This window comes from Equus asinus, chromosome 6, assembly GCF_041296235.1.
Source record: "Equus asinus isolate D_3611 breed Donkey chromosome 6, EquAss-T2T_v2, whole genome shotgun sequence".
NCBI classification, from domain to species: Eukaryota; Metazoa; Chordata; class Mammalia; order Perissodactyla; family Equidae; genus Equus; species Equus asinus.
In genome coordinates, this window is record NC_091795.1 from 82,654,207 (window position 1) to 82,681,093 (window position 26,887).

Genomic DNA, 26,887 nt, shown 5'->3' on the forward strand with positions numbered 1-26,887 from the left:
AGTTAATTAGACTTGGAGTTAGGGTTTTGTGCCAAACACCCAAAACCTAACCATTAATTATTATTTTCTAAGTATTGAGAGTGCAGTATAAGCTATAAAATACTTGTCAAAACCTGGTCCCTACCCCAAGGCTTACCATATAAAGTACAAAAACAAATCAATTCAGACAACACACTACATCAAATTAAAAGCAAGACTAAACTTGTAAGACACAAAGTTCAGGAACCTTTTTATAAATCTTTAAGAAGTTACCATAATTCTAACTAGAATTTGTTGGTTTGGGGGTAGAATATTGTATTTTTGTTTTAACTTTCTAACAAGGCCTCTACCATTGTTCCAGGAAAGAACTTTTATTTTTTTTTGAGGAAGATTAGCCCTGAGCTAACTACTACCAATCCTCCTCTTTTTGCTGAGGAAGACTGGCCCTGAGCTAACATCCACGCCCATCTTCCCCTACTTTATACATGGGACGCCTACCACAGCATGGCTTTTGCCAAGCGGTGCCATGTCCGCGCCCAGGATCCCAACTGGCGAACCCCAGGCCACTGAGAAGCGGAAGGTGAGAACTTAACTGCTGTGCCACCGGGCTGGCCCCAGGAAAGAACTTTTAACTTAAGAAGAGAACTCTGGGAGGCCAGCCTGGTGGCATAGTGGTTAAGTTCATGTGCTCCACTTTGGAGGCCTGGAGTTTGTTGGTTCGGATCCAGAACTACACACCGCTTATCAGGCCACGCTGTGGCGGCGTCCCATATAGAAGAACTAGAATGACTTACAACTAGGATATACAACTGTGTACTGCAGCTTTGGGCAGAAAAAAAAGAGGAAGACTGGCAACAAATGTTAGCTCAGGGCCAATCTTCCTTACAAAAAAAAAAAGAAGAAGAAGAGAACTCTGGAGTTGTAATACCATTTCAGTTATGCTGTCTTGTAGAAAACGAAAAAATCAAACAGCAACACAAAACCCTTTGATATCACCTAGGTTCTCCTTAAAGCATCCGAGTGAACTAAAATATATTAAGCCATTATAATAAGAGTCTCAAAGATAGTAGCATACTGGCAAAGAGATTTTAATATTTACTTTTTTCTTTCATTAAAAAAATAGCCTTCAGTACTAATATGTCTGCCTGACAAAAGACATCTGTTGTGGTGTCCATCCAGTTCATACTGCTCCTCCTTTCCCCTTGGCCTCCAGACAGTACAACTCCAAAGTTGCAAGAGTGGGGGCCAGTCAGACTTGTTCATACAGCTTGACTCCACTCTCCTCCTCACAGTTGATTAGACCAGGAATGAGCACCTGACCCAAGTTGGACCAATCAGAGTCTCATCCCAAGAAATTTGGAATTACAGGTGAGGGATTCAGTTCTTTAGGCGACTAGACCCAGAAGATGGAACTGGGGGTGAGGTGGTGATGAGGTGAGGGCATCTTCCACCATCCTTCTCCAGGATAGGAAGCCAGTCTATAGAAAGAAAATGAAGCACAAGTACAGAGATGAGAGAGAGAAGGTACCTGGACAGTGTTCAGTTCCTGATTCCATTTGCTGGCTCCATTCCTGCCTTTGGCAACACCGACACGCTCCTATAACCTTATATAGAATAAACTGTTCCTTTTTTTGCTTACGTCCCTTGAGCTGATTCCTGTTATTTCCAACCAAACATCTTTTTTTTTTTTCTTCTCTCCAAAGCTCCCTCATTTTCTTTCTTTCTATGGTGAGTTTGCTTAATAACTTTCTTAAGTACCCAAACAATGCAGGCATTTTCCAGAGCATAAAATTAAAAATTCTTAGTGTAGCAATAGAAAGAACTTGAAATTATTTTTTGGAGCAAAGTGAGGGATGGACAGATAACATTGCACAAGAGTTTTCATTAAGTACTTCTTGATGAAAATGAGATAATTTTCAGGCAATCTCTTAAAAATGACTTAGTCTGAAATCTTTTTAATTCCTCCTCCCACAAATGAGTCAATTCTAGGAAGACTATTTCAAAGTGTGATAAAAATTCTGTTGCTTCAAAATGGACTGTCTACAACATTGAGCAAAAGAAGCCAGACACAGATGGGTACATTCTGTATGATTTTACTTATATAAAATCTAGGAGCTGGCAAATTTATGATGTGTGTACTTTACCACCTGCAAATTATACCTCAATAAAGAAGAAAAAAATAGTCTGTAATCAGATAAGATCATTTCACAGAATTTAAAATCAGACACAGACATTAAGAAGATTTTATTTTCATTAAATTGCCTATTTGGAATGTAATGAAGCTTTTCTAAGTATTTCAAAGTATTTTGGGTAATCTGACCTTACTAAATTACCTTGGGTCAATGTGGGTGGTCATGAACGGCAAGATGTTCAGTTAGTTGGTTATTATGGCTCACATCGGCCAGACTGAGTGTACATCTTGAAGGCCATTGCTGCCACTCCTCTTCAAATGATCAGGTGGGTTCTCTTTTCTAAAGAGTTATGTTATTTACATGACAGACTCTGAAAGGAATCTAAGAAATAAGACCATGTAAGTCATACCCTGGAAATCTGTAGCCAACACAGAGAACGGGGGTACACTGTGAGGTGAAGCCCCGGCTGCAGAGGGAGGAATCACAAGGTCAGGAGCATCACGTGGTGTGTCTGACTGTAAAGTAGAACTTGACCTACTGTTTGCATCCTCACATTTTGTGAACATATGTTCTTACAAGATAAGTTATTTTGGAAGATCTTATTCATGTATATTTAATACAAAAACAGAGAAATTATTGATGCTGCAATATAGTGAGAGGAAGTATTGTAGAGTAGAAAGAGCACGGACTTGATAGTCATAAAAATCGGGAGTCAAATTCTAGCTCTTCTCCTTCCTAAATACGTGTCTGTGGAAAAATGATCCAATTTCTCTAAACTTCAGTTTCTTTGCCTGTGAAATGAGGTTTATAATTCTGCCATCCAGTGTTATCTGAAGGATTAGAGACTATATACGTGTGTGTCTTTGTGTGTGTCTGGCACACTCAGCAAACAATGGTGGGGGGGATTGTTAAATGTTGGGAGGACTGGATACTAGCCATTCTCAGCACTTACGGCTGAATGGCCTTGTTCAAGTGCTGTAGTTTTTCTGACCCTCAAGTTTTTCATTTATTAAAAAAGCCAAAAATATCCACCTGTTGAGGAACAGCTTCTGAGGTTAAATTAATTTGCAAGCAGTCTATTTTTGTTCTTTCTTATCCTCCTATGTGGTTCTACTGAATTAAGCACTTTAAACTATAGGTACCAGAAGAGGGGTGAAAAAGACCTATTTATTGGATACATGCAACACAAAAGGAAAAAACCAGAAATGGCAAATAGCACCAAGCAGCCAATGCTAATCTCCATCTGAGTCCCAAGGCAAAAGCTTCTCCCCGTCTGGTCCTTCCTCTCTGCGGTAGATAAGGATGGCAGCTGTTTTGAGGTATTTGGGGCAGCGATTTCATTGTTCTAATTTTTAGGTCTTCATCTTGTTCATGATAGAAGTCAAGACGGGGCATGTTTCAAGCACATCAGCTAAAGAAGCAAAATGTGGCCTCCCATTTGCCTGGGGTCTACCCTCCCATGGTGCTCTGGTGCTAGAGCAGGGATGGCGACTCCATCTCTCTCTCCCAAGCGTCGGGGTGGAGGCCAGGGCAAGGGCAGTTATCTTTCTTATATTTCATTGGCTCAAGATACTATCTTACTTAGGAAGAAGGAAATGGCATACTAGAAATAAAAATGTTTGTTTGGCCAGACTGGACCAAGCAGTACAAAATGATCTGATTCACTCTACATTTTAAACTAAAACATTGTTGCTATCTGAATCCAGAATAGCATGGCCTGTGTTTCTCTATTTAAAAGGGGAAAAGAAAATCATAACAATTCGGTATGGGAAAACTCCCAGCAAGAGGCTGACGTCTGATTTCACCTCTTTTTCTTCATACCAACCAATGCTAGATGATCACAAACAGAACTTTACCCTGCTTCCCAGGATTGTTGTGTTGATTAAATGAAAAACCAAAAGTACTCTGTCAAGTTCAAAATGCTACATAAATATAGTTCGGTTATTACAAGAAGGGAACTGGTATCACTCCAGGTTTGTGCTGGAGACAGCAACAATGAACTAAACAGACAGCTGGGCAAAATATGCCAGACAGGAAGCATGTCTGAATCTTGAATATAGGCTGGATTCCCTTTCGCTGAGCTACACCTGCCAGACTGGAAGACCTTGATGCTTCAGTCATGAACGGGCACATCCTGTCCAGGGCCTTGCCCCAATCTGGCCTTTGGCTCCACCCTGCAGTATTGGCAGAAGGCCAAGTCTGGGCTAACTTCCCCCTCTGCTTGCTTGGTACTGCCTTTCCGGTACCATCAGGCCTGAAGCCAGAGTCGCAACTACTGCACGACACAAGTAGACCAATAAGAACACTCTTGTTTCCATGTCAGGGAATTTCCCTTCCCTCCTCTTTCCCTTAAGTCACTCCTATTTCCACTTCTCTGTTTTTCATCTTCCCCAGGCCTCCAAAATAGAGTGTGGGAGGTCAAGAAGCTGAGGAAAGAGCAAAGGAACAAATGTATTCCCTTGACCGTTCATCTGAATTGAGTCTCAGTTGCTCCCCACTAGTGCTAACTCCTTGTTTCTAGTAGCTGGAACATAATAGGTTCTTAATAACTATTTACTGAACGAAAAATGAAGTTAATGAATTGGCAGATACATGTCAAATGAAGCCCTAGGCCTTTTCCTGGACCCTGACCTCCCCTCTCTGGCCTGCTTTTCATTTGCTCTTATGGTCAAATACTAGGGCAACCTCCGCTTGGTTTCCCAGATTGCCTTTGACTTTAGTTTTTTATGCACAAAGGACAAATGTCAGCACATCTATTCTTTCATGTGAGTTTTGAGAGGAAAAAGAAACTGAACAAGGAACAAACCTCACTTTCCTTCAATTTCTTAGAAGGGATAGAATCAATGTGACAGTCTATGTGTATGTATGTGTTTAGGAGGGATATGGAGAGGTTGTGAGGTTGTGTTATTTTCTACAGGATAGAAGAATAGAAGAGACACGCTGGCTAGAAAGCACAGTTGTTGACAGTAGAGGCAGATGAACTTCTACCAAAGGCAGAAGGTAAAGGGGGCACAGCTTTAGATTCCCACCACTCGATCTCCTTATCTCCAGATGCCCTGAGGATCAGGAGGGTAGAGCCAGGTTTTTCTGGTGTTCAGTGGTGGAACACTACTACACTGGTGGGGCACATCTAATATGAACTCTAGATGATATCAAACAGTCAAATATACATGTAATTGGAATGCCAGAAGGAGATGAGAGAATGGGGCAAAAAAAACTATTTAAAGAAATAATGGCTGGGGCAGGCCCCGTGGCTGAGTGGTTAAGTTCGTGTGCTCCGCTTCGGTGGCCCAGGGTTTTGCCGGTTTGGATCCAGGGCATGGACCTAGCACCGCTCATCAAGCCATGATGAGGCGGCATTCCACACAGCAGAACCAGAAGGACCTGCAACTAGAATACACATTATGTACCGGGGGGACTTTGGGGAGAAGAAGAAAAAAAAGAAGATTGTCAACAGATATTAGCTCAGGTGGCAATCTTAAAAAGAAAAGAAAAGATGGGGCTGGCCCCGTGGCCGAGTGGTTAAGTTCGCGCGCTCCGCTGCAGGCGGCCCAGTGTTTCGTTGGTTCGAATCCTGGGGCGGACATGGCACTGCTCATCAAACCACGCTGAGGCAGCGTCCCACATGCCACAACTAGAAGGACCCACAACGAAAAATATACAACTATGTACCGGGGGGCTTTGGGGAGAAAAAGGAAAAAATAAAATCTAAAAAAAAAAAAAAAAAGAAAAGAAAGAAATAATGGCTAAGATTTTTTTTCTTTTTTTTTGAGGAAAATTAGTCCTGAGCTAATATCTGTTGCCAAGCCTCCTCTTTTTGCTGAGGAAGACTGCCCCTGAGCTAACATCCGTGCCCACCTTCCTCTACTTTCTATGTGGGACATCTACCACAGTGTGGCTTGCCAAGCAGTGCCATGTCTGCACCCAGGATCTGAACAGGTGAACCCCAGGCCACCAAAGTGGAACGTGTGCACTTAACCACTGTGCCACCGGCCCGGCCCCCAAACTAAGAGAATTTGTAGCTAACAGATCTGCACTAGAAAAAACACTAAGGAACTAAGAAGTTCTTTCAGTTGAAGGGAAATATTGACAGATGGAAACTCAGATCAACAGCAAAGAAAGAAGTGCACCAGAAATTATAAATATGATCTGGGCAAATTTTGTTATTGTTGTTGCCCCTTTCCTCTTAATTTCTTTATAAATTATTTGTTTATAGCATTGTCTTGGGAGATTTATTACTAATACAGGTATTACATAAAATATGAGCTCCAAGTTTTCAAAGCCTTCCTACTCTATAAGATAATGTATTTATCTTATGAGACGCTTTGAATCTGAAATTGCTTCTGTCCTCTATTCTAGCCTCTTCCCACCACTGTGGGTTTGTTTTGAGGGTAGGCTAGGTACGAATGGGGTGAAAGATGGAATCCTTGAAAATTAACAGAAAGGGAAATTGATAGAACACGGGGTATATATGGTTGAAGGGAGGATCAGTGCAGGGAAAGAAAACAGACTGAGATTAAACACTCCCATGGTAAAAGCTAGGGAACAGTCCTAAGAATCTATCCTAAATTGTGGCAGAACTAGAGGAGGAGAAATGTAACATACCTAGTCCCTTCCCTGACCTCCCGACCTTTCACCCTACAGAATTCCTAATCTTCTTTAGACTTGACAGGTATCTTATATGTCTTAAGTAGGACTTAGCTCCCACACATATCTGATCTCCAGTTGGTGCTGAAGTTGAAAAAGAGGTGGTGGAATTGGGGACATACTAAGGAGAGATATTACGAGCATGTCCTAAGAGGAAGTCAAAGAACTGGGATGGTGGATGTATCACCTACGGGAAACATAAATACTGAAAGAGTAGGATAGGATGGACAAATTGTCCTTAAAGTGTTACCAATTTCACCTCACTCTGGTGGGACTCCGACCCACATTCGGACGGAGCATGTTAGGCTTGTTCTGAGCAGGGTTGTGGTTAATGTTTTATGGGGTCACCGGGCCGGGTAACAAAAGTTCTGAATCGGACCCTGGGATATGGTTCTTTTAGTGCTTGGGCTACTGTAGGCTCCCAGTTGCATAAAGGATCCCAATTTCCATCAGAAGTTGTTAGCTTTTTGGTTTATTTTAGGGAGACTTTTAAAAATGTTTTTTGCTTTATTCTTTTACACATTCCTTCCTAAAAACTTCATTTTTGTCTTGCCAAGGATTTGGCTCCTCTTTCAGAAACAAAGAGGATTCAGGGTGAATTGCACCAGGTCCAGAACCCAGAAAAGCAAATGACATTGATCAAATGATGGGAGAGAAACGGAGACTGGCTATCTGCCTACAGGAATTAAAAATAGGTTTCACCTTCCAGGCCAACTCTCTGGAGCACTATGTTGAGAACGATTCCCAGGCTTAGGCTGGAAAGGGAGTACCACAATTAATTGGTGATGTCTACTGTGGGAATGAGACCACGTGCTCAGGGGGGCTACTCCTAGCTTGGGTGGTTTGTCTGCAGATTGACTGGTCCCCAGTAGATAAGGGACCTCCGAGACTACTACAAAGGAGTCAGGCTACTCTGTGTCACTGAAGCTCAGGACCTGTCTGTCAGGTCTTGGTCAGGTCCCAATCGAAGGGTTAGGAAAAACACTGCGTGTGAGAGCGGGAAAAGCCTGTTTATCACCATTGATGTTTGCTAAGTTCCTCACCTAAGTTGGTGGGCCAGCTCAGATAGGCCCGGGCTTCGGCGCCATCCCTCTCAAGCCAGCCTTGCTACCTTCCCCTGCCCCAACAGGTAAGGAATGGTTTGCTCTGCATGCATTTCTGCTTTACCAACACAAGTCACGGGGATGTGCTTTGCACACGGGCCCAGCCCCCACTCTGCGTCCCAATCCAGCAGAATTCTTGGGTCTTGGACGCCCATTTTGTTATGCCCACTGACTCCTCCTCTAAACCTCAACTAACAGAAAGCCTTTTTCCTGAAGCCACGCTGTGTCAAGGGCGCGCCCTCAGCCCTCGGTCTCCGGGGGGTGACTTGAGTTGAAATCTGGTCTTTTGTGAGGAGAGCAGGGGCTGGAAGGGGAGAAAAAAAGATACCGAGGCGCAGCTTCATCTGTCAGGGGGCTATGGGGTGGGAAAGAGTGTGCAGCTCCCGCAGGCCTCCAGGCAGGGGACTTTGCGGGGAGAGGGTGGTCTTCTTCCTGCCCTGTGAGAGTAGTGGGGGAGCTGCTCCCGTGTGTGGACGGGGTAGGGAGACCCGTCTTGCTGGGCTTTTCTGTTTGTTTTGGAGGAGGGTGAGGAATGCTGAATGCATGACGGCTGGGTATGGTTAGTCCGTCTGGGGGACCTGGGGAGGGTCCCAGAGGCCGGCAACAGACCCGTGAGCAAGGGTGGGGCCATCCTTCTCCGCCCCTCTCCCCCTCCCGGGGACTCCGTGCTCCCAGATCAGCGAAGAAGCCGTAGGGAGAGCGAGGGCTCCGGCGAGAGCCCCAGGTGGGGTGCCGAAGGGACGCGCCGGCCACCGCTTGCCCCTTTCCAAAAAGAACCAGCGGGGTCCGCTGTGGCAGGAAACGCACCACCCACCCTCAGCATGTCACCTCGGGGAGGAGGAGCCAGGTGGGTCGTCGCAGCTCCGGGAAGGGCTGCCAGGTCCGGGGCTTCGGGGCTTCCCCGAGGGGACAGCGGCGCCCTTGGGCCAGGCCTGCGGGGTCCGGTGCCCGGGGCTGTGGATGTGAGGAGCCGCACCCGGGCCCACTGCGGGCTCCCGAGGGCGGGCCGTCGGTGCCCGGCAGCGGGCGGGCGGGCGGGTCGTCAGCTGCCCGGCGCGTCGCCTACCTCCCCGCCCCCCGGCTTCCTGCGGAGGCCGCGGCCGCCATGTTGTTGTGGGGCTGAGGCTGCGTCGCGGACCTGAGCGGCCGTGACAGGCTGCGCAACAGGTTCGCTGTCGGCGGCCCGGCGACGACCCGGCCGAGCGGGGTCTCCGGCGTGCGCCCGCGCCGCTGCTGCCGAGGGCCGCGGGGTCGCGCCGTGACGTGCGGGAGGCGCGGCGGGGGCGCCAGGTGGGTGACGGCGCTCGCTCGGCGGGGCTGCCGCAGGGCGCGGGCAGGTGCGGGAGGCGCCGCGGCCGGGCTGGGAGGCGGCTGCGCGCCCCGGGCGATGCGGACGCGGCCTCGGGAGCGCGGGCGGCCCCCGACCTAGGCCCCTGGCACTCTCGGCAGCGCCGGGCGGAAACCTGCGGCGCGGGGTTCCTGCCCCCGCGGCGGGGCCAGGGCTGACGCCGAGGGGCCGGGCCCGGGCTGCCCCTTCCCTGCGGCCGAGCCCGAGCCCCCGCCCCCGGTGCCCGGTCCGCGGCCTCTTCTGGCAGGTGCGACCGCCGCGGGCGGCGTGGCCCCTAGCTTTCGGGGTGCCTGCCGAAGAGAGCCTTTAGGGACACCCGCACGCTTCCTCGGGGACCTATTCTCTTTTCGCGGAGTTGGTTTTCCTTCTCGGTCATGGTCGGTGGGGAATGTCAGGGCAGCCGCATCCCGGTGCGTCAAAGTGGCCCGAGTCACGAGGGGCCAGTGGGCGGATGCTCGGCGTCCAGCGCTCGCGTGAAACCAAAGTTGGGGAATGTTACAGCTTGACTTAAGCATTAGCGACTTCCAGGGTGTCCAGGAAGCACGGAAAGATGTAATCTCTTAGGCCAGAAGAGTATACTTTATTTACTTATTACTATATACATTTTTTAATTTAAAGACGACTGCATGTGCGTACCGATTGGGTAAACCGAGGCTGAAACTGCAGGTGGCTTTTCATTCTGTGAAAAGATGCTGTATTGGGATTTTATTAGCCATGTGCTTTATCGTTGAATGATTGCTGGTGGCAAGTATGCTTCATTTGAGACTTTTATTAATTATCAACTAGGTATATTTTTGATAGTTCCAACCACTTTGTGATAGAAATTAAAGTTAACACAAAAATGATTGCTTTACTAAATGCTCTAGTTTGTTTTTACTAGTGTTTACTTGCTTACCCAGAATAGGCGAGGTGTGACTTGAAATTTTGTTGTTTTAGTCAGCTTAATTTAGGTGGCGTAGACTCTGTAGGTTAATCTTCTTAAGCCTCTCAAGAAAATTAATTGCCTCTTTCCCTGTGCTGGTTTGCTGGGTTGTAAATCAGTGATAAAACCTAAACGCAATTTAGAAACATCATGTAAAACCTTTACATATTTTAGTAATGGTGTCCCTCGAATTTTAAAGATACTAGCAGCTCTGATGTGCACACCTTTAGGTTTCTTTGGCTGTGCCTAGGATTTCCTTGGAATTTCTTTTCTGTTTCCCCGGCGTTCTTGAGATATGATTGACATGTATCCCTTGTAATTGCCAAAGTATGTAAGGTGGAAGTTGTTTTTAAAAGCTTAATTCATGAACAAACAGAATTTCATGTTGAAGGACATGGAAAAATGTGCATTGTTGCTGTTTTAATATAAATGAGCAGGTGAAAAGCTTATGTGTTTTACCCTTTTATGCATGTAATTATTCCCTTTGCTCACCTTTACAATGAAAGGTAGATTTGTCTGAGAAAACTTGACCTGTACTGAATTATTGAGCAGGGAGGTACTACTGTGAGTTCAACATACCTCAAGGCTAAAATCCTGATCTCTCGTGAATATGAAGGAATGTGTTAGGCATGTTCTGGGATTGGAATTATAGTTTTTAGAAATTTATATTTTCACAAAAATAGAATTGTATGAGGAACCTCTATAGACCCATCACCCAAACTCAGCAGCTTTCAAGATTTTCTTTATCCATCTCTTTTTCTTTCTTTCTTATTTTTATTTTTTGGTCATTTCACCCTATATACTTAATGTGGTTCCTTTTAAAAAAAATGGAAAATTTCTTACATGACCTTCTGATTTTTATTTTAACACATCTTTAGAGTTTCACAAATTTCCATCTTTCTGGTAAGACAAAAAGAACATTTATTGGCTATCTCTTTCAACTACTTTCTACGGTATTAAAATATATTTACCATGGTTGTGATGTATTGAGCACTTAGTACATACTAGGCCCTGTGCTGTTCACATAATCATTTAAAGCTGGAAATGACCCTGTGAGTAGTTATTTTCTTCCCATCAAATAGATAAGTGAAATGTTAACCTGGAGGTTATCGGACTACTCTAGGTCTCTGAGCAGTAAGTACAAGAGCCAGGTTTCAAATCAAGATCCTTCTAACTTCAGTACCTGTGTCCTTACTTGGTACACTTAATCTCGGTTCAGAAATTAAAAACAAGAAATAGTCCTTTGGGCATTCAGTAAATATTTGTTGAGTAAATGAATGAAAGTATATATTAGTCCATTGATAAGTCACTAGCACTTTTATATACTGTACTTACTTGTAAAGCATTTATATTCACAAGTTCCAGAAATGATTCAGAATAAACTAATTACATTACTAAAGCGTGATATATTTATTACCATCTAACAGTGCATTTGCTTGTTTTTTTTTGTATTCTGGTATTTTCAATACTTTATGGAAAAATTTATAGAATAACTTTTTGAAGAAAGGCTAAAAAAAGGTAGACTTTTTTGATGTGCTAATCAAGATGACGGCAAGATTCCAAGTGTGAAGTGGAAAATAAGAATGTTTAGAATTAATTCTGTAAGTGAATAGCTCTACAGATGAAGATACATCAGAAATGCTGTATTTTTTACTTGAGTTCGTTTCTGACTTTGCAGCATCCTGTAACTACAGAGCACAGTGACTAACGTTAGCGTCCTGTTGGGTAGAGTGTGCATGTAAGTGTTCTTGAGAAGGAGGAACTGAACTGGACTTAAAGGATCTGAAGGCAGAGAGGAAGTGGGGGAGGAGGGGAGGAAACTGAGCAGAAATAGGACGGTGAATACATCAAGAAATAATGTATTTTTACAACTCTTAAGAGGGCAGCATATTTCACTTGCAAATGTATAACATTTGGAGAGATTCACGTAGAAATAATTTAACAGCTATATCAGGGCGCTGGATGGTTTATTTACTTGAGGAGCCATTCAGCACTTGTTTTGATAGACGTTTAGGGATCTATTACCAGACGGTAAACATTTAACTTGTTTTATTTAAGCAACTGTTTTGTTTTCTAAATCATTTTATTCACTATCGCATATTCATTTTAGAAACAATATATGTGGTTAAATAAAAATTTCATTTATTTGCATCATAGCTGTAGTAGATAAGAGTATAGGCTTTCAAGTTAAACCTCCTGCTCCCAGCTCCAACTCCAAATAGCTGTATGGCCTTGGGCAAGTTATTTTAACTCTCTAAGATTCTGTTTCCTCATCTGTAAAATGGGGATAAAAATAGTACCTATCTCATAGTGTTGTTGTATGTAATATAAGGTGCTTAGCACAGTGACTACAGCTTATATAAGTGCTTAATAAATAAATAAATAAACAAACATGTTTTCTATTGTTATTCCAACTTGCTTCAACGAGGAATTTCAAATTAAACTAGCTTAGTCTTTTTTTTTTTTTGGTCTTTTTACCCAGTGACTGGAAAAGAAATTAGCTTTTTTGCCCTTAATTTTTAATCGTAACATCAAAATAATCCACGTAAGAAGGCTGGAAAATAGAGTATGTAGAAGAACTGACTTATAGTCCCATCTCCCAACAAAGAATCTGCCTATTAGTCCCCTTAATTTGGGGGGACAAGAAACCCAAAAAACATAGCCTACAGGAAGAAAACGTTCTATATCGGCAAAAGAAACTACTGTTTTGGATTATCACTTCAAAGTCTTTGAATCCAAGTGCTTAAATAGCTTCTACTTAGCAGTGTGAGGAGTGCTTGAATAGTGTGAGGTCGATAATGGGAAAGAATGGTCGAGAATGGTCTGTTATGTCAAACTGCAGAGCCCACATAGATAGGAGCCAGTGGGGTTTGCTCTGACAGTCAGGAGTACACTGATAACTGTTGCTTTATCATTTCATTTTTGCTTGAACACACTGGCATAGGTATTTGCATATTCTACTCACCACCCTACCACTCCTCCTTCACACTTAAGAATGACTGCTTAAATACAAGAATTAAGTAGGTCAAGTTAATAAATTTTACAACTTATGTAACATTTGGTGACTTTACTTTTCAGTGAGCATGAAATACTTTTTGATGAGTATTAGTGAGAACTTCAAGATTAATGAAATTTTCGTAGAATGATGGGGACTAGGAATGCATGTGTAGCATCCCTTTTCTAACTTTGAATTAAGTCCTGAAAACCGGAATGGTAGAAGAGAAGCCATGATTAAGACTTGAGATTTAATTTCCATTTACCTTCTCACTAGAAGCATTTTAGGCTTTCCCTCTGCTAAAGTTCCAGTGAAATGCCTGTAAATTGATTTTGTCTTGCTTGCAGAGACAACCTCTGTTGGAAGGCTTTACCTGACCGCCTCTCCTTCCTTCTGGCATCTGGTCCTCATTCCTTGATTCTGAGTTGGAGTTTTTGCCTCCTCCTTCCACCATCCTAGCTCCTACATCCAGGATCCAGGGTTCCACTGGGTCCCAGAGAGCTGAGTCACTTGGGTGATTGAGATGGAGAAAGCCATTTAGATTAGATACAGGTAACCCAAAACTTTCTGAACACTGCTCTCCAGTCCCTGAGTTTACAGTCTTTATAGCATGGTGGCAATCCCATCTTGAAAAAGCATATGCTACGTGCGGCTCCCCCTTAAATACATCTTTGCTGTTGCTTTCCTCACTAGGTTGACTGTGTCATCTTTGCCTTTCTAGGGTCTTCAATGGAAAAAAAAGTCTTTTTTCCCCTCTCCTTTTCTGCCAGCCTTAACTTCCTTTTCTTTATTCTCAATCACCATCTTTCCTCTTTAAAAAGTTAAATGCAACAGAAGTTACTCATAATTCATGATATTGAAGTCATTATTTCATCTAACAAACATTGAGTGCCTGCCTGCCAGGAACTGGCCCAAGCACTGAGCATGTGAGCAGTGAACAGAATTCACAAAACCCCTGCCCTTATGCTGTTTGTATTCAAGAAGGGGGAGGAGAGACAATAAAATGTCTAGAAGTTAGAATTGGCTAAGTGCTATGGAGAAAAGTAAGACAGGAAATGGGGGTAGGGAGTGTGTGCACAGGTGAGTGGGGGTGATTGAGAGAAGTAAATTTGCCTTATTCAAAATTATTATTAAGGAATTCAAGATTGGGGAAGGATTATTGTGCACATTTTATGAGTAAACAATAATATTTCAGGTCATTGTATTTAATGTTTATTATTTTAGTATTACTATTGGTTTGCGCTCAGCAGATCTCTGAATATTTCTATTTCCTAGTAACTTAAGCTAGAAAAAGAAATCTCAGGCATAACGTGAGCCTAGAGCAGAGATTTGTTAAATGGTTTAGAATAGATACCTTGACTTGATTTTTTCTAAAAGTCCTGTATTGTGTTTGTTGTTTAATTCTATACTTCATACTATTTTTATTGTGATGAGTAGTATACGTTCCTTGTGGAAAATTGGAAAGCCAGAGGGAAATTTAGAGACGACAGTAATAGTCACTAATAATCATATTACCCAGAGAAATGTTCAGTGTTAGTATTTTGGTAGATCTTCTAGAAATTTTTCTCTGCAAAAAATGGAATTATGTTATATACTCTACTATGTAACCTGCTTTTTAGATTACTAGCATTTATAAAAAACATGGTTCTATTTTTATTATGTATTTATAATATAACTTTTATTGGCTAAATAATATTACCCTGCTGCTACTGAATGTTAATAATGTCTAATATTTATTGAGCATTTACTATATCCTAGTTACTTTTGAGACTCTTTGCATATTTTTACTCATTTAGTCCTCAGCCTCTCTATAATAGCTGTTCTATTACTAATTTTACTGTTGAGAAAATTGAATAAGGACAGGTGTAATAATTTTCCCAAGATCTCATAGCTAATAAGTGGTAGACAAAGGATGTGAACTTAGTCTGACTCTACATCTTGCACTCATATCATCTCATTCTTCTGTAACATTAAGGTAGTTTATAAATTTTGTTTTTGTTATTTTAAATTGTGCCACAGTTAACATTTGTGTAACCATATCTGTGTCCACATCTAAAATTATTTCCTTAGAATGAATTTCTAGTAGTTGTAGTAGTATTGGGTCAAAAGATGTGGACACTTCCTAAGGCCCATGAAATGTATTGCCAAATTATTTTCTAGAAAAACTTGTCAGTATCAAAGTGTTCTACCAAGTGAAACCAGTCCTGTTCCCCACATCCTCAGAAACACTGGGTCTCTTTTTCTAAATCTGCTAATTTGATAAAGACCACTTTGCTTTAATCTTTCTTTTTCTGAATATGAATAAAGTTATACTTAAAAAGGTTTTTTTTCTTCTATGAGAAATATTTGTCTCTGCCTTTTTCTCACTTCATTGGCATGTTCATCTTATTTATTTCTAAGAATTCTTTATATATTAAGAATAGTGACTTTGCCATATAGATGTACATTTTTCCAAATTTGTTTCTTAGTTTTGTTTATGGATTTTTAGAATGGTAATGATAGTAGCTCATGTTTACATAGTACCTCCCATGTATAGCACTATTCTAATTCATTATATTTATTAACTCACTTCAGTTTTATGGCATTCCTGTGAGGTAGGGGCTGTCATTAGACCTGTTTACAAAGTCCTCTAAAATTGTCATTTTAATTCTCAAAAGATTTTTTCCTGTGTCTTTGCACATTTCTGTTCCCAATTCCTAAAATCTCCTTTCTTCCTCCTAGCCTATGGGGTGGTACCTATTGTTCGTTTCTTCAGCACTCAGTTTAGGAGTCATTTCCTCTGGGATTGCTCATCTAACAACTTTCTAGTTCCCTAAGGCAAAATTAGGTGCCCATCTTTTGTCCTTTCTGTATACCTATAGCACTTATCTGGAATTCTAACTTTTGGTCTTATTCTTCTATAGTCCCTGCTCTAATACATCTTATACAGGTCGTATACATCTAATGACTCGGGTAAATATTTGTTGATTTGAATTAAAGGTGCTCAGGGTGATGTTGGTGATACCAAGAAGGGAATTAACCTTCTAAGTATATAAAATAGACAAACTTCTGCAGAGGAAGTAACACTGGAATTGGGCTTTCTAGGCCAGGGGGGAAGGAAGGTGAAAGGGAGGGGCCCAGAGACTAAAATTGAGTGAAAACAGACATGGAAATTTCCCGTTCTGGGAACAGCAAGTTGTTTAGAGTGGTTTTGAAGATTATTAACCTTGCCTGTGGGAAAACCTGATGAAATAAATTTCTCTTTGACTCCAGGATAGCTTGTTTAATGTTCTGAATATTTGAATCTTCCTTCTAGATCTCTTCTGTAAAACAGGGTTCAATTTCTCTTCTGACTTTACCCTTTTTCCAGCGTAATGGGGGAAGTTGGAGGGCCCTAACGTAATCTTGGTGGGATTCTGGAATACCTGGGGAAGTTTGGTGAATTGGTTGGGTAGGCCCACCAGCAGCCTTTGCCAGAAGCCAGAGCCTTAGGGGAGAGAACAGACGCTGAAGCTTTTGTCGTTGGAGGCTTCAGTTCCATTCACACCTTTCCCTGGCTGTTAACACATTTGATTAGTTTAGACCTCAACTCCTTTTCTCTCCAGCCTGCCTTTCTGTTCTAGCTTTGATCAGACATTCTTCTCTTAATTTGCTAGTTTAATTTTGAGGTATACCAACTGCCGGTCTGTAAGAAGAATGAGTGAGCACTTTATTTATTAACAATATAATTTATTTGTCATTTAACGTAGATATTTTCCAAATGCTTTTCCTCCTTAAATTTAACTTTGTTTCTCATTATGTAACGGTTTTTTTTTTCATTATGAGAATAATACATGCCGACTGAAGAAAATCTGTAACAGAAGAAAAGAAGTAGGAGAGAAAAGTCATTCCAAGTCCACCAGCCAATGACAGCCACATTTGGGTGTCTCCCACTCACCTGTCTTTTCTTTTTGTTTGTTTTTACATGTATATTGGTGTACATGTTTTACAGTACAGTGTTGTAGTTAGGAACATGGCTTGTGCTGTCTGATTGGAATTTAGGTCCAGTTTAGCCTTTTAGTAGCTTTGTGAGTGTAACAATCTCAGTAAGCCTCAGTTTTCTCCTGTTTAAAAAGTTGAGAGGCCAGCCCCATGGTCGAGTAGTTAAGTTTGCGTGCTCCGCTTTGGTGGCCCAGAGTTTTGCTGATTCGGATCCTGGGTGCGGACCTGGCACCACTCATCAGGCCATGTTGAGACCTACAATTAGAATATACAACTATGTACTGGGGGGCTTTGGGGAGAAGAAGGAAAGAAAAAAGAAGAGATTGGCAACAGATGTCAGCTCAGGTGCCAATCTTTAAAATAAATAAATAAATAAATAAGATTTCATAATTTTATCCATAGGGTTGTTATGAGGTTGAAGAGATAATGTACATTGAGTGTGACCATCCCATAATCAGTTCTCCGTAAGTGTAACAGTAGTCCTCAGGCCTGTCTTTTGGTTGGTTTAGCTAGGGCTGCTGCTCTGGGCTGTTTTTGGAGGGAAGGAGTGGATCAGGGTACTGTATCTTTTTTTCCTGAAATAATTAAAATTCCGTTTCAAAAAAATGTTTTTGACATTCTCAAGGGGCCTATGAAAATTTTTACAGTGAAGCCTTCTTTAAAGTGTTATTTATCTTGGGCCAGCCCCACAGTTGATGAGTGACCCTGGACTTCAGACCCTCCTAGGATGGCCCTGATAATGATGATATTGATGATAATAAGATAACAATGATAACATGTAAAGACCTGAGTGTAAGGCTTGGCATTTGGTAAGTATTCAGTGATTGTGGGCTGCTATTATTATTTTCATAATGATACATGCACATTTATATTATATCATAAATTTTAAATTATAGGAACATAACCAGTTTCCATGTTGTTACATGGTCAAGCTGAACTTGTTTTTTTAAAAAATAGTTTTATTGAAATGTAATTCACATATCATTATGAATTTAAGGGGCAGCATAATGCTTGGCTCAGTTCATTCTCCCATTGTTGGACACATTATTTGCAATTTTTTTCTATAATAACTAAACTGTAGCAAATATCTTTATTTACACTTTATTTAAAATATCACATTTATTATTATTTCCTTATGACAGATTTCCGGAAGTGAAATTATTGGCTTATTATGTATGAACATTGGTAGGATTCTTGCTGTATATTTTCACATTGCCTTCTGAAGAGCTGCACTAGTTTGTGCTTCCGTGAGCTGTGTCTGCAGCACTCACTTCTTCTCGCTTTTGCTAGCCTTGAGTAATAGCTAAGGTTTGTTTTTTTCTAAACGTTTGTAAGGAGAGACAAAACAAAACTTCATTTGCATTTTCTTGATTATTGGCAATATTAACATTTATTATCCAGTTTTATTTCGTCTTTCAAAAATTATTTGAGGTCTTAGTATTTTCATTAACTATTTTAATAGCTCTCTGTACATTAAAAATATTGACTATCATGTTTGTTGTGGTTTTTCTTCATTTGTTTATCTTTTAATTTTGTTTTCAACAGAAATTTAAGATATTAAATAGATGAATCTGTTTATTTTTTCCTTTGTGTTTTCTTAAATGGCTTCAAAACTTAGAAACTTATCGTTGTTTCAAAGAGGTGATATTTTACTTGAAAGTTAAGCTTCTATGTGAATTTTTTCCCTCTGTACTTCTTATTCAAGTCAAGTAAATAGTTTTGCTTTAATATTTAGTCCTGATATGAGACAGAAGAGAATACGCCAAATAACCGACTTCCCTTGCCCTCACCTTACAGCAGTCCAGGCTGAGTCACAGCTATCTTAGGTGTTGTTTTCCCATTTGTGTAGGTGAATTCTCTTGTTCAGAGTTGTTGACTAATTCTTCTAAAATTGGTTAAATTTAAATCTTCAGTATTATTGGAGTACTAACTTCTTCAGTCTTAGTTTACCATTCCTGTTCTTTTATGCCCTCTCGGGTTATTGGTTGATTCTTTCTAGGCTAAACTTAGCATTTATAAAAGTCTAAACTTAAAATTTATATTTAAACATCTTAAGATACTAAGTTGCAGAACTAGAACTAAGAACTAAGTTTGTACAGAAAAAGTCTTCTTTTTTGAAGCTTCTGAGTGTCAACCTGCATTGTGTATTTGGGGCCCTAAGTCTCTAGGTAGAAATAGTAGTAACCTTTTTCTCAAATATTGATTAAAGTGAGAAAAACATGTCTTTTTTTAGTTAGTAATTGCTAAAAACTGTACCAATTCAGTGAAATCAAGTTAACTATTGTAGGTGAAAATAATGTTGAAATAACAGTAGTAATAGCTATCATTTATGAGCACCTTCTATGTGCCAGATGCTTTACAGATGTGATATCTAAGCCTTAAAACAGTCTGGCATTTAGGTACAGTTATCTGCATTTGTAGGTTAGGAAATTGAAGCCCTGTCTTATGGAAGTCCACAAAGCTAAGGAGTGACTATACTGGGATTTGGACTCAAGTTGGTTGATCTGTTTTCAAAATTCAAGTTCTGGTCTATTAGCCTGCTTGTCCTCAGTGCAGTTGAAAGAATGCTATCTCTCAGAGTCCAAGGGTTTGTGTTTAGTAAAGGATATTTTAGTCCTTGGCTGACTGCTGGGCACTAGGTATATGAAGATGAAGAGACATTCACAGGAACTCACAGTGTAACAGAGGTGGGCAGGCATGAGAACAAAAGTTACAACTAGGTGGCATGTAGTTTAATGGAGATATATACAAGATGAAAGGGGAATTCTGAGGCAAAGAAAGCTCTAAGTGGGTGTGTCGTTGAGAAGGTGGGTAATTCCACAGGTTCAGAGAGGGGGGCATAGGAATAAGATGGAGTGGAGGGGGAGGGAGAAGGTATTCCAATGCTGGAAAAGTAGATAAAGGATAGACCCTAAAACATTTTGTATGCTATATGAAGGAGATAAGATTTTTTCATAACAGCTTTATTGAGATACAATTCATATACCATAAAATTCACTCTTTTAAAGTTTACAGTTTTGTGGTTTTTAATATATTCACAGAATTGTGCAACCATCACCACTATCTAACTTCAGAACATTTTTATCATTTCAGAAAGAAACCCGTATACACATTAGCAGCCACTCTCCATTTCCCACCAACACTGCTAGCTCTAGGCAACCACTAATCTTTCTGTCTCTGAATTTGCCTATTCTGGACATTTCATATATATGAGGACATACAATATATGGTCTTTGTGACTGGCTTCTTTCACTTACCATAATGTTTTTAAGGTGCATCCATGTTGTAGCATATATCAGTAATTCATTCCTTCTTATGGCCAAATAATATTGTACTATATGGATTTTGTTTATCCATTCATCAATTGACGGATATTTGGGTTGTTTCCACTTTTTGACTGTTATGAATAATGCTGCTGTGAGTGTTTGTGTACAAGTTTTTGTGTGGGCATAGGTTTATGTTTTCACTTCTCTTGGTCTCATACCTAGGGGTGGAATTGCTGAGTTATAAGGGAACCTATGTTTAGCGTTTTGAGGAACTGCGAAAGTGTTTTCCAAAGCAGCTAAACCATTTTACATTCCTGCCAGCAATGTATGAGGAATCCAATTTAGGAAATTAGATTGGTGAGCTGTTACATAGAATCACAGTGGAAAAATGGTTGAAAATTATTGGGTTAGATTGCTGCTTCCCTAGTATGGTATCAAGACACCTGCTAGGTCAGGAAGCTTTTCCTGATGAATGAAACCAAAATGGAAGTCATTTCCTCAGTTCTGAGGGGCTGTTGCTGTTCCATTCCCATAGTCTTTGAATTTTATGTAATAGTATGGTCTACTTACTGATAATGTGAGTTATTAAGTGTTACTGAAATTTCCTGTTCATAAACTAAAATTAGACAATTTCTAGATCTTACTGAGGGATCTAATTTAGTTTTCCTGTAAGAAATCCTTTAGCTATACAATGCTTTGGCAGCATTTAAAAATTCCTACTATGCGCACTCACGCTCAGATGGATACTATTTTCAGTGCATCATTTTTGTTTTGAGTTTGATGTGGTTCCAAGCGCTGCTATTCTTGAATTAATGTAATTTTAGAATTAATGTTAGATGTAATTTTGTTGACCATTTTGCTGTTGTGTAATTGTTGCATTCTATAATTATTTTTAAAAATTGTTTATTGAAGTGTAGTTGATATACATTACTCTAATTCTTCATCATGGAGTTATTTTTCTACTGAAAAATGGGAGCAGATGGGTAGATTGGATCTCTTGTCCCACTTAGGTGGGCCATGGTTACCATAGTTTGAGAATGAATGGATTACATAATTGGAAGGACTCTTTCCCACTCCGGTATCTTTTAAATTTTTAAATCTCAATTTAAAGAATTAACTCTCAAAATTAAAGAATTCAGATTGGTGAAGAGTATTTGTAAGTTTGTGACTTGAGGTGTTTGGGGGAAGAGAGACCTTGCTTTGGTTAGGTGTTGCTGTTCAGTGACAGATATTTTCTGGATACACTGTTGGTTTTAGTGTGACTAAATTCATGTCAGAATATCTCTATTTTGTTCTTTCCTGGTAATTTTTCTCCCTGTCAGATCTTGGAGTTTGCTTTTAAAAATCCTCATTGCACATTTATTATTTTATATTCACTTTCTCAGATGATTGGAGTGTTCTATGTAAGAGCATTATTTTTTGCTACAGTGATGGCATGCTTTACTTACAGTAGGCAATGGATGAATGCTCCTTTGTCCATTGGCTACTAGTTTGATTTTCTTTCCTTTGCTCTCTTATTCTGTTCATGTTTTGGTTGAGATGGGAAACTGTCAGTCACAAATGGAAGCTGGTCCCTTGCAGGCTGGGGTGTGGCATCAGTTTAGATACCAGTCTCTTTAGGCCTCTGTGGTAGTGTGGTGAGGAGTGGATAGTACTGGATATAGCATGGCTGGTCATCTCATGATTGGTCATCTCAGTTTAATATTTTTGGTAAAATAGATTTGTTATTGAACATTGTTCATAGTAGACTAAAAAATTGACAAGGGCAAGACTCTGGGTAATATTGACTATTGGGTTAAAAGATGGCATGGTATAATACTATTGATCTTAAATAGATAGCCTGTTATTTCTCCAGCAAAAATGGGTTTATTGGAGATCAGCAAAGAATTGCAATCCTGGGTCTGCAGCCATGGTGAGCTGTGTGCAAGGACCCCAGCAGCAAGGGGGGAGAAACTCTTTTATAGAGGGGAAGAGAAAGTTGGGAGGGCTATTGTGAACAAGGAGCCCGTTGGAGGAATTGAGAGGTGGATGTCTAGTAGCTTTTCATTGGTGGAATTGTGATGGCCTCTCATTGGCTGAACTTCTTGCCCTTCAAGAAGAGGAAGTCTTTCTTCTTCCTTTTGGGCTCTGCTATGGACATAGGGCATGAGAGCTCCCACTTTGGATCTCCCTACTCCAATTTAATGAGCTTTCTGTTTATTAATTTGACAATACAAAAGTATATTTGTTCTTTGTCCCTGGTTCCTGGCACAGAGCTCCTAAAACCTTTGGAATTTCCTGAGTGAGAGGTGTCCTGCTACTTATAATGAGTTCTTTTCTACCACACCTGAGTTTATGCTAATAAAGTGACTTAGGGTAGCCTAGGGTAGCCTAGAGAGCCTCAGGATGAGGCTGGACAACTAGAAAGACCAGGGAAATTAGAGGGTTGGAACTTTCAGCTCCACCCACTGGCCTCCAGAAAGGGGTAGGGGGTGCTGGAGAATTGAACTCCATAAAAACTCTAGAACAGTGAGATTCAGAGAGCTTCCAGCTTGGTGAATACATTAAGGTGCTGGGTGGGTGGCACAACTGAAGAGGGCGTGGAAGCTGCACGCCCTGCCTCCCCATACAGTGCCATATGCATCTCTTCCATTTAGCTGTTCCTGAGTTGTGTACTTTATAGTAAAGCTGTAAATGTAAGTTAACTGTTTTCCTTAGTTCTGTGAGCTTTTCTAGTAAATTATCAAACCTGAGGAGGGGGTCATGGGAACCCTCAATTTATAGCCTGGTCAGAAGATGGCCCAGGACTGTCACCAGTGTCTGAAATTGGGGCATTCTTGTGGGACTGAGGCTTTAAACTGTAGGGACAGTGATAACTCCAGGTAGTTAGTGTCGGAATTGAAATGAATTGTTGGACACCCAGTTGGTGTTGGAGAATTGGAGAACTGGTTTATGTCAGAGAAAATACCCCAGAGATGGCATTCCTGGTTTTTGACAAGCAAGTTGTAAGTCTACCGTAAACTTCTGTTTATTGAATTACTGAGGTCTTAATATTTGTCTGTCTGTTTTTAATTGCTTGACATTTTGGTATATGTAGTTCATATGAGATAAAAAATCCCAAATGGCAACAACAACAAAACTTGGAAAATAAAGAAGAGAAAAAAAAATTCACTTACAGTCTTTCCAGCTAAGTCAACTATTTTTAGCATATGAATGCTTTTTAATCAGATACATACATATATGTGTGTATATATTTGTGTATATATATATCATTTTTACAGAGTTGTGATCATAGTGTAGATTTTTGTCTACTCAGTACATGGAAGATTTTTTTTTCTATGTTGCTTCATAATTTTCATAAGTTTAATGGCTGTATTTTATCTAGTATGTAGACTTTGATTTGTTAACCACATTCTTGTTTTCAGATGTTTAGGTTGTTTCAAGTCTTTTGCTATTATAAATAAAATTGTGGTGAATATTGTTATTCAGCAAATACATATTGAACATTTACTCTGCCAAACTCTGTTGGGTGCTGGATTCACAAAGATAAGTTTCTTCCGCCTCAAGATGTTTGCTTCTAATCCTTGACCTGTGCATATGTAATTTTGAATATTTGCATCCGATATTTACATTGTATTTTTTTAAAAATTTACATTATATCGTAAACATTACCTATCTACTGTAGCCTTCAAATTATCATTTGTAATAGGTGCATGGTGTTCTGAATGAATATAACTTTATTTTCTTGTTCTTTTCTCTATTGGATAAATTATCTTATTTGTATGTTTTCTAATAGTTATGACACTGTGGTATGCATCTTTGCATTCTATTTTCCTTCACTGGATTATTTTCATAAGACAAAGTTCTATAAATGGTCCAAGTGGGTATTTTGTTTGGATGAATGCTGCCAGATTTAGAGGTACATGTTTTACCTTTACTCTGCCTTAAACTTTCTACTTCTGTGGTATTTACCTTTTTAAAAAAAATTGATATACTTTATTTTTTTTGGTGAAGAAGATTGGCCCTGAGCTATCATCTGTCTCCAGTCTTCCTCTATTTTGTATGTGGGTCACCGCCACAACATGGTCACTAACAAGTGGTGTGGGTCTGTACCTGGGACCTGAACCAGGTCTGCTGAGGCAGAGCGTGCTGAACTTAACCACTAGGCCATGGGGCCAACCTCTGATATAGTTTATTTTTTTGAACAATTTTAAATTTACAGAAAAATTTGTCAACGAAAATAATCCATAACCAATCTATAAATGAAAATTTGGGTGAGTTTATTCTGAGCTGAAATCTGAGGACCATGGCCTGGGGCCTTTCTTCCCAAAGGAAGAAAGGGCACCAAAGAAGTGAGGTATACAGAGTGGTTATATACCCCCATACAGGAGGTTTCACATATGATTGACATGTCCCTCCCACAATAGTCACAAGACTGCCGTGTTGGCACAGCAGTTGATGGACACAGCAGGTAGTGGGTCTGCTATCTTGGAAGGCGTAGCAGGAGGTAAGTCTATTGTCTTGAGCTGGGTGGTCACAGGTGAGCGCAGCAATCAGTTTCTAGCGTAAGGAAAGATGCTTAATCCTTAAAGAAATGCCAACTTTGGGAGGGGGAGGGAAGTTGCACCTTTAGCTCAAGGGCCTTTTCTCTTGCCATAGGGAATATCTAAAGCAGATATACAATGCACGCTCAACGGCCTCGGTCAGGCCCTTTTGGAAAGACAAGGTCAGGCCGCATTAGGTTTACACAAAATGGCTTCCTCATATACTCCAATATATCCTATTGCTTGCCATTTTTATTTGTCAAATTGAACAGTTAGTACAGAGTTTCCCATCTACCCCTCCACCCAGTTTCCCCTGTTAACATCTTACATTAGTATGAAGTGTGATACATTTGTTACAATTAATGAATCAATATTATACGTTATTGTTAACTGAAGTCCATGCTCTATTCAGTGTTGCTTAGTTTGTACCTAATGTCTTTTTTTTGTTTCAGGATTTCATCTAGGATGCCACATTACGTTTAATTGTCCTGGCTCCTTAGGCTCCTCTTGGTTGTGATGGTTACTCAGACTTTCCTTGTTTTTGATGACTGACAGTTTTGAGTGGTGCTGGTTAGGTATTATTGTAGGATGCTCCTCTATTGGAATTTGTCTGATGTTTTGTTGTGAGACAAACAGCCATGGACTGGGCAGGCAAATCAACCACACATGTCCATTACCATATAAATTTACCAAAATGAATATTTCTTGTATTCCTAAAATATATAAAATTAATATATCATTTAAACTATAACCATAAAGTACCTAGAAGTAAATGAGATAGGACCAGGACTCTACTGAAAGATGCAAAAAGAATAATTGGATAGATGTTCTTTTTTTTTGTTGCTGAGAAAGATTAGTCCTGAGCTAATATCTGTTGCCAGTCTTCCTCTTTTTTTTGCCTGAGGAAGATTAGCCCTGAGCTAATATCTGTGCCAGTCTTCCTCTATTTTATATGTGGGTTGCTGCCACAGCATGGCTGATGAGTGGTGTAGGTCTGTGCTTGGGATCCGAACCTGCTAACCTGGGCCACCAAAGTGGAGCATGCCAAACTTAACCACTTGGCCACAGGGCCGGCCTGAACAAATGTTCTTGGATAAGAAAAGCCAATATTGTACAAATGTTAGTTCTGTTTAAACTGATCCATTAATACAATACTGTTCCACACAAAATTCAACAGTAATTTTTCTGAAATGTAACAAATGATTCTTAGGTTTAGTGGGAAAATAAGCATCTAAGAATAGATGGGAAAATTCTGAAAAAAATATGATAGTGGGAGATAGAGGTTTGAATATTCTAACATATGGTAATTAGAACTCTTAAGACAGGAGTACACAGAAAGACCCACAGAACAGAAATAAATCTAGGCTTATGGGTAAACTTAGTTTATAAGAAAAGAGATGCATTTTAGATCAGTTGGGAAAAGCTGAATTATTCCATAATTGGTCTCAGAAAAGGTGCTAGACATTGTAAGTGGTGATGGTGGTAGAAGAGTGCAGAAAACAATTTAGACTAGCATCTTTCTCTCCATTCCGAAATAAAAATCCAGGTAGATCAAATGTATAAGTTAAAAAAAACCCACTTAAATCATATAGGTACGAGAAGAAAATATAGGATAGTTTTCTGATATGAGACCTGGTATGAGACAGGCCTTTCTTAGTGTGATAGGATACTCAACAGACGTAAAAGAGAAGATGGACAAATTTTGGTATAAAAATAAAGAAGTTGGTATAATAAAAGATGCCTTAAAATTGAAATGCAACAAGCTGGATGAAAAGCATTTACAGCATATATTACAAGTCTGGGAGATGGAAAAAGAGAAATGTGAAATGGTCATCTAGGAGAGGGGGAGAGCAAATGGATTAAGGAAACATGGACTTGTCATGTGGTACTTGGGGTCCAGTTGACTTAGTGGTCAAGAATGTAAAGTGAGACCAGTCAGGAACTTCATTTATAGAGTCATGGAATAAGTATAGAGAGTCGAATTTAGTCAGGATTGGGATTTTCCCTGATGT

The 26,887-nt window shown here is 40.3% G+C and overlaps 1 protein-coding gene and 1 long non-coding RNA gene across 12 annotated transcripts in view; one reads left to right on the top strand and one right to left on the bottom strand.

The window, feature by feature from the left end:
- Window positions 1-1,051: 1,051 nt before the first annotated feature.
- On the bottom strand, window positions 1,052-8,829 carry LOC123286411 (uncharacterized). Of its 2 annotated transcripts, XR_011504144.1 has the most exons (3): window positions 8,690-8,828; window positions 2,313-2,492; window positions 1,052-1,457 (listed from the first exon to the last, which is right to left on the bottom strand). It is a non-coding gene; the product is annotated as an uncharacterized lncRNA (long non-coding RNA). The 2 variants fall into 2 exon arrangements; XR_011504143.1 differs by lacking the exon at window positions 2,313-2,492 and having other exon boundaries at window positions 8,690-8,829.
- ITSN2 (intersectin 2) overlaps window positions 7,786-26,887 on the top strand; it is a 134,381-nt gene continuing 115,279 nt past the window's right edge. For 4 of the 10 annotated variants that reach the window (XR_011504137.1, XR_011504138.1, XM_070512524.1 and 1 more), the window contains exon 1: window positions 8,746-9,151. The gene's annotated coding sequence lies outside the window, so the exon portion shown is untranslated. The other 6 variants (XM_044772024.2, XM_070512521.1, XM_044772026.2 and 3 more) reach the window with 4 other exon arrangements.